Here is a 6,000-nt window from a genome sequence, read left to right on the forward strand (position 1 = left end):
CCCGGCACCACTACCGTGCGTGAATTCGTACACACCACCACACTCATGGAAGGCCGAGGCCAAGGACTATTTCTCATTTCTGGTCGCTTTAATACATTTCCATCTCTTCTCAAAGGCTACTTATTTCTCATTTGAAATTTTATACAAGCCACCAAGCCGGAGTTACTTTACTGAAGGAGGATCACGATATGAAATGGAAAAAAAAAAAAAAAAGTAGGCGGAAGACTTATAGCGGGAACATTACTACTACTACTAATACTACTACTACTACTACTACTACTACTACTACTACTACTATCACCACTACCACGAAAAAGGTAAAGCAGGCTGCGAACATCATATTTTTCATACCTATCAGTCTATTCATAGTCTATCAGTTGTCCGAGGTGAACTGTGGTGATCCCCTAAAAGTCGCAGAAAGAAAAACTGAAAAAGTGCAGCAGTTCCAAGTCTTATCAGTGAAGGGGAGATATGCACGAAGCCACTGCTTACCTCTTGAACTGATACGATACACACGATACAAACCACACTGAGCAGATAGTCGTGCTGGGATGCCGAGAGCGTAGGATTAAAATAAAAACAAAGTCAATAAATAAACAAGTGGAAATAGCAAATAATAAATAATAGATAAATAAATAAGTAAGACGGTAAAAAGATCAAGGAAAGCACACACACACACACACACACACACACACACACACACACACACACACACACACACACACACACAATGTAATAAAGGACACTGCATAGAAGATAGTGAAGATAGTCAACTTATTAAGGATGAAGCAACAAGACATTGACTCTTCTCTACTTAGCACCAAGACATTTGACTCTTCTCTACTTAGCACCTCTTTCTTTATGTCTAGCGGTTTCCAATTCATTTTATAACTTGATTCTTCTTTCTTTCCACGCGCGCGCGCACACACGCACACATACGCGCACGCGCACGCACACACACACACACACACACACACACACACACACACACACACACACACACAAGGGGGACAAGCTAGACAAAATGCAAAGCCAAATAAAATTATCAGATAGCAGAGGATAAGCGTCTTGAAACCTCCCTCTTGAAAGAGTTCAAATCAAAAGGAGGATATACAGAAACACAGACGAAGGAAATACAGAGGCAGACTTGGTAACAGTAAACCTTAGTTGATAAGAGGCGCGATGTGAAGATTCTTAGTAAGCGATAAGGCCGATAGTTCTTGTCAAGACGAACTGCATCAGAAAAAAAAAAAAAAGAAAGTCTAGTTGATATAATGAGCAAAGGGTTCGTATCTTGATATGTTGTGGATTCTGGGATGGTTGCAGTGGAATCCTTGCTGAACTAACATCACAGTCATGAAAACACCCTTGAAAACCACAATATCTCCCACTGGAATCTGTTCGAAGTAGTCAAAATGGTGCACCAAACGTTTGAGAATAGAGGCCAAGGACGTGCCAGCTATCATGGGTCACTTGGTGCTTGGGTACGACAAAAACAGGCAAGGTAAGGAGAATGACAAGGTGGGGTTCGAGGAGATGACGTGTTAAGAGGAGTGGGCCAGCAGGGTGACGCGATCGAAATGGAGGACATGGACTAGTTTGAGAAATATATGACCCAAGGAAAGGACTGGTGCCTCAGTAAGGGCATCAGTGAGGGTGAGAAAGGCAAGCTTGAAGGTATTTCGAGGACTTGCGTCACTCACGTATTACAGGCTAGACTCTCTCCCCGCCTATTTAGATACACGATAGTTAAGTTACTCGCTCTGTCGATGAGGTAAAGACTTACGTAATATAATCTATGCTAGGAAGAACGCCTCACAGGTCTGTCAGAAGGAGCTGGGAAATGTTGAGGCGAATCATCTTGCAGGACGAAGTTGAATTAAGCGAATGTGATGTTAATGAAGTGTAGAAACAGCACAAGTGTTACAAGTCTTAAGGAACTTAAAGACATATTTGCCCTTCATTAGTCCAGAACACATTACCGTTAACCCTTTCCCTGTTATTTGACACTTTTCCTCAATTACTAACCATATGAGACATTTTCTTTTTCTACAGTCACTTCCAAACTTTATACTGGCTAGAAACTGCAAGGTATATTTTTATCTCCTTTCTTGTAGATGCTTATAAAAACTCCATGCATTGTTTTTAGTGTTGTGAATTGTAGCATATCCCAGTGAAAGGATTAATCATAATAGTGGCACGACAAAAAAAATCAAATGAAAGGTACGGAGCTTGTACATGCGCAGGGGGAGATGGTCAATAATTAGTCAAGAAATAAACATGAATGATAAAAGAAATAGAAAAGTTTACTTTTATAATTTTTTTCCAAAGTCCCTCACATGACAAAATAGGTCATTCCATGAAAAATCAGGATACAGTCTACAACTCCCTAAAGAAGGAAAGGTTTGAACAGAATGTGAAGAGGGATTATATCAAAGTCTAGAACAATGGACATGTGTTCGATGGGCAAGACGATGCACCACCAAGCGGTAGGTTATTGTCTGCTGTCCAACTTAATCAACGACGTATCAATTTGTTCATCATCCTGATCAGTATTGGACAATGATCACCATTACTTATGCTTGTGACGGTAAAAAGATGCTACTTTCAGGACGACTACTGGTGTTTCACAGATGTGAAACTTGAAGTAAGCTCAAGAACGTTGCACAACTCCAGGCTCAGGTGAGATACCAGACAACTCCCTGCGTAATCATCTTATAGTGGTCAGACCTGCGGTTATTCCGTCTCCTCTACAAGGGGGGACTCAGGAAGATTGTGAATCATATCTATAATCTTGTGCGTCTACACAAGGCACGTACACAATGTGCTTGTATTGTTACGAGGATGAATAGAGATGTTATCCTCTGAAAACAAGTAGGCCTGTTCTATTGTGTGTCTGAGATATGATGGGAGGTGACCACAGAAGAGACGACAGGGTGTGGTGGGTGGTGGAGCGTCCAACACTAAGTCTGCAGTGTCGCATCCCCCTCTCCTCTCCGCTGTACACATTCCCGAGCCACAGAATTTTTGTAACCACGGCGCCAAGTGTCTTGCTGTCTCCTCCGATTGATATTATAAGCACAACTTCTACACCCACGTGGTTTACAATCAAAACTTTAAAAAGTTTTCCTTTTAAAATTCTGATCACTTACATACATGCCAAGGTAAAGCCCTTTCTTTTTTACTACTACTACTACTACTGTTACAAGTACACATGAACAAGCCCTACCAACTATACAACAACAGTCTTATACCTACTTATTTATACACCTCCCTCCCTTCACTCATCCCTTGCTAACCGCCTCTTGAGCCGCCCATCACCACAAGACCTTGAGCCTCAGACAAGACGTAGTATAGAGGCAATCATCCCACCATGCCTCTCAGCCCGATAAGCAATAATTGCACTCATTGATTTCCCACGACGCAGAGCTCCGGTGGCCTTCCCTTCGATGCGAGGCGATCAAGTGTCTAGTGATATTCCTTTAATTGACTGCAGGGCTCATCGTAATCATGTCATCCTGTCCATACCTGCCCGGACGGTCTGGAGATTGATTGTCAGTTCGACACAACTCACGCTTTGCCGCCACAACCTGGTACCGAGATCAATATTCACATGATATTGTATAGAAGTCAAGGCTCCGAATCGCCAGGACGAACCATAATGCGTGCAGTCTTCAGCCTTCCTTGTGATGCGTAGAACATTTGGACGACAAAGGAAACACAGTTAGCACACACACACGCACACACACACACACATGATAAACAATAGGTCTTCAAGTCCTTCCTAGGTTGTTTGATTATATTACTCTGTCGTAACTATCAATAAAAATGATACTGCTACGAAAGCGCAATGGAAGGGTATTCTCATCCATCCATCCATCCATCCACACACACACACCTAGTGCGGTTACTGTTATGTGATAACTTAAAAACTTTTCAAAATATAGGGCGCAGTAAGCGGTAATCACGGAGGCTATTAACAGACTACGGCATGGCATTGTGAGACAAGAAAGCATCATAAGAGGCAATGATGCACAACTACACGCTATTCACATCACTCCATCTGTTACATTATTTGGTATGTGTATGGTATGGTATTATTTGGTATGTGTTGGTATTTGTGGAGGGGGGGGTGTTGGAATTGCATGGTGAGGCCACAGACCAAGGCCAGACCGACACAGACAGGTGCAATTACACAAGAGAGCCACACGCCCACGCCTTCAACCACGCCCATCACTGAGACAAATGACGTGCGACGAAGGACGAGGGGAAGGGGGTGGGAGGGAAGTGGTTAGGAGCGCGAGGCAATGTGAGCCCCAGGGAGGGAGGAACGGAGGGAGGGAGGGAAGGAGGGAAGCATCGTGTGACAGTGGGGAAAGTAAGGCTGGAGGGAAGGCTCGGTGATCTGGGGGAAAAGGAGAGAGGTAGTGTTATTTGATGGCTTGTTTTCGCCCTCTGAAGGAAATAATCTGAAACCGCGATGGAGAAAGCAAGCAGAAGGGAAGAAGCGGGTAACCAGTCTTATTACTGTTACCTAAACCATCCCTACCATGTTTGAAGTGGAACGAGTCCGGAACCACCTTAAATTTTAATGTTATAAAAGGTAGCATGACGGGAAAAAAAGAAGAAAAAAAAAAAAAGAAAACGAAGAACAAGAAAAAAATGGCTCGTGTTCATTCATGGAAGAGTGAAGGTAAAACTTCTTAATAACGCCACAACCTTGACGTGCCAGCAGACAATCATTGTTCTTTTCCGAGACGCGCAGCGGGCAAGATAAAAGTACATTGCAAAGGTAAGCATTACAATACGAACCCACGAGTGAAATATAATTGGAACCACGTAGATAATTAGGCGCGTCTAGCAAACATATAGCTGTATTAAATTTATGGGCTGCTTTCTCTCGCTTGGGCGCGGAAAACAAGTGGCACAGTGAGAGTCGTCGCTTTGAGTGGAGAAAGTGAGACGTGCATCAGGTGTGGTGAACGGCCACGGTGTTCCAGGTGGCCCATGTCATGGTTAATGGTGGAGGTTGGTCAGTACGAGGGAGGGGGCGGGAATCCCAATGCCCTGGGTTTTCCTACTATCTCTGGCTTCATCACGTGGCCAGTTCCAGGTATCCGAGTGGTGAATACGTACGCACCGAGGGCCTGCCCGTGGTCTACAATTATACGTGCATGATTTTAAGTAAAAGTATACTTCTTTGCCCACACATTAGCCTCTCCCTCGTGCCTCCAAGTGGTAACAAATAAATGTTGGAAGACCGGTATGCACTACACAGTTTTCTGGAAAAAAATAAAATAAAATAAAAAATAAAATAAAAGAAATGTAACGCAGTACTTTTGACGTTGACTGCTATGCAACAAAAAATACAATGCCAAAACTCACCTACACGCTGTAAACAAGAACCCAACGACGGAAGCCACACTTCAAGGCGCTGTACACCTACCACGAGTGAGGTCCCGTCAGCACTGAAGAGGCCCCGCGCAGCCGCAGCGGCAGCGCCGCATGGTGGCCGGTGGGCGGGGCCAGGGCCAGCAGCTGCTGCAGCACGGCGCAGCAGTCACGGCTCACTTCAACAGAGGTTCCCAAATCTTTATGTTCTTATCGTTCATTTACAGTAGTCAGATCAATGCCAATGTGTTGTCATACAATACAATGTATTAGCCACACACCACTAGCAGATGCTAAGATTCATTGAAATACTAGCGAATCCTTACGCATGAAAATCAAATTAAAAATCAAAATTACTACGACATACTTAAATAAGATCAATTACCAGCACAAGAAAATCGCGACTTAAGCCATTCAGAACTTTTCAAGTTATCCTTCCATGCCATTACCGAACTTCCCTCAAGGAGTAATTCTCCCTTCCCCATCTGGAAACCCAACTCAGGGATCTCTTCCAGGCCGTCCCAGCCAAATTTCTAACTGCATGCTAAATTTGTTCCACGGTCTGCCACAGTTTGCCACTTCGTCACTTTTTCATCTACTGTCTGTTTT

At 43.7% G+C, this 6,000-nt stretch overlaps 1 protein-coding gene across 3 annotated transcripts in view; it reads right to left on the reverse strand.

Moving 5' to 3' along the window:
- The window catches only part of LOC135102337 (ileal sodium/bile acid cotransporter-like), a 29,043-nt gene extending 23,502 nt beyond the window's left edge, over positions 1–5,541 (reverse strand). The window contains exon 1 of one of the 3 annotated variants that reach the window (XM_064007413.1): positions 5,386–5,541. The gene's annotated coding sequence lies outside the window, so the exon portion shown is untranslated. The remainder of the gene's footprint in view (positions 1–5,385) is intronic. The other 2 variants (XM_064007414.1, XM_064007416.1) reach the window with 2 other exon arrangements.
- Between the last annotated feature and the right edge of the window lie 459 nt (positions 5,542–6,000).

The sequence above is a fragment of the Scylla paramamosain genome, chromosome 7 (genome assembly GCF_035594125.1).
Source record: "Scylla paramamosain isolate STU-SP2022 chromosome 7, ASM3559412v1, whole genome shotgun sequence".
In the NCBI taxonomy this organism is placed as follows: Eukaryota; Metazoa; Arthropoda; class Malacostraca; order Decapoda; family Portunidae; genus Scylla; species Scylla paramamosain.